Source organism: Mytilus californianus, unplaced genomic scaffold (assembly GCF_021869535.1).
Source record: "Mytilus californianus isolate M0D057914Y unplaced genomic scaffold, xbMytCali1.0.p SCAF_18, whole genome shotgun sequence".
In the NCBI taxonomy this organism is placed as follows: domain Eukaryota; kingdom Metazoa; phylum Mollusca; class Bivalvia; order Mytilida; family Mytilidae; genus Mytilus; species Mytilus californianus.
Window position 1 is genome coordinate 8,113,632 of NW_026262666.1, and position 2,345 is coordinate 8,115,976.

The following is a 2,345-nucleotide window of genomic DNA, read 5'->3' on the forward strand; positions in this document are numbered from 1 at the left end:
GTCTTTTTTGTATCTATACGTTGCTAAATCAGATCTATAGAATGAAAATTATAAAGTCCATTCATGATAATTAATTTATCCCATTTGTATAATATCATTACAGTTTATGTTGCAGTATCCAAGCTCTGTATGAAGGCATTGATAATTCATTTTATACAGCTAATTTTCTAGTTCTGTATTCCAACATGGTTTTCATTCACAAGAGTGTTCCTTTTGTTTTCTGCTACACTTTGTTTTATCATAATTTCCGGCTCCGTCTTATGTTAAATCCTTTTAATATCCAGTTTAGCATATCTTCATAAAAGTTATTTCACTACATGTACCTCTGTAATAAAGTAATGAATAAATGAGTACTCAATGTATGTATATTTAGAATATATTAAATCCTCCTAAAACATAAACAAAAAGACAAAAAATGCATTGTTTCCGGTGTCCTGGCACATTACAATAGTAAGAAACAATACTCTTTTTTTTATATTTTCCCTAGGCTATACAAGCCAAGGCAAAAGGCATATTGTATGCTTTAACATAATGGTTAGACTTCACCTCGCTAGCTAGGTTAAGCAGGACAATTGAGTGTAGAAATGGATACAGGAAACTTTGTCAAATAACGTTCTAAGTAAATAAATAACACTAGTTGAAAAAAAAACACAAAGTCAAATCTAAATACACTAGCATTAACGGTAGTATTAAACATTTTATGCATATATATCTGTGAAATTCGAATCCGATGTATCATAAATGATGGCTATTATGTTAACTTACTTTCTTAAAGTTATTCGTTCTGGGCTATCAAATGGTTGAATGCATTTTTTCCCATCTCCATTCCCATGCATTTTCTAGCCAGGATGTTGGCAATAATTTCTATTATTCCTAGCTCTGTATTATTACTTTTGCACTCTGATTTATTTTGTCTTCTGTAGTACTCAAATACCTGACCTATAAATTTATATTAAAATGTAAAATTGTATATTAAAAAGAAAAGATATTTCAAGTAATTCAGACAATAATTTTTAGTCTTTTTCATTTATAAATATCATTATGTGTGGTATAGTCTTTTTTTACATCCCCCCTATTTTTTTTTTATATTTCAAGCGTCAGCTTTTTGTGACTCATATTTACTCCTACAAACTATTCAAATATCGGTTTTCTTTTGCAAAAGTTTTGCCGAGGACAAAAAACTAAATTCAGTCGAGTCCGTATAATTATATATTATAAATTACAACATTCTTGCAATGAATTTAATAAATAAATACTCTATTTGATATCTAAAACACTGTTACACATGCAAGTGTGTATATGATCAGGTTTCACAAATATATCGTATCTGTTTGCATGCGATTTAGAAATAATAAAACTAACAAATTCATTTATATTTCTGTGAAGTAGAAATCATTATACCACATTTCTGAAACATTACAGAACAAGGTACATCTTAAGACAGATTTTTTCCATTAACTTCAGTAATGGTGATAAATGCAATCGTTATAGATTTCAGAAATAAAATGTTAAAATATTAGCAATTTACAATTTGTTTGATGATACTAATGTTCAGTGGCAAATATTTCATGATTATTTAGGATTGACATGGTTTAAACAAAATCTAGAAAATATTTCGCCAGAAACGTATAAACTTCAAGATCAACATTATAAAATTATAGAAATTATATGTTTTATTTTTGAACAACATCCCTCAGATTAAATAAAACATATTGTATGTCATTCACAATCGTAAATATAACAGAATTTTTAAAGTTATAACTTACATGTTACTTTCTTTTTCTTTGAACCTCAGATGATATGATTTTCTCTTTTTGTTTTCTTCGTTTCACTGTTTTCTTACAAATACACAACAGGAAATAACCACAAAAGTGACCATCCCATTACATTCAGATTTCCTATAATCTTAATTACCATAGCAACTATCTTTGAAATTTGTCTAACATATGGTCAACCTTATCAGAATGAGCTTGATTAACAGACTGGCTGTATCGTATATCACTCTGTATATAATTGCTAAATTATTATGTTTCACAAGGTTTAATGAATAAAGTTATAATAAATAATGATTGCAATAAATTTAAACTTTTAACAAGGCAATCTATGTTTACGATATATTTTTTTTTATTACAGTAATGATATTCCAGTATAAATTTAACCTGACTTATATATAGAGTATAATATAGGATCAACGTTGGCCCAGCATTGGCCCAACATATGGTTGTAAATGTTATTTCAGTTGATGAACACTTTCGGTATAACATTAACTTTTCATAAAGCATGCAGCAATCTAAATTATCCGCCTTCCCAAGAGAAATAAAGCGTAAAATATTTCATAATCAATT

At 27.9% G+C, this 2,345-nt stretch overlaps 1 long non-coding RNA gene across 1 annotated transcript; it reads right to left on the reverse strand.

Annotated features, from left to right (window-relative positions):
• Positions 1–254: 254 nt before the first annotated feature.
• On the reverse strand, positions 255–2,081 carry LOC127726674 (uncharacterized). Its single transcript, XR_007993635.1, has 3 exons — positions 1,767–2,081; positions 766–939; positions 255–325 (listed from the first exon to the last, which is right to left on the reverse strand). It is a non-coding gene; the product is annotated as an uncharacterized LOC127726674 (long non-coding RNA).
• Between the last annotated feature and the right edge of the window lie 264 nt (positions 2,082–2,345).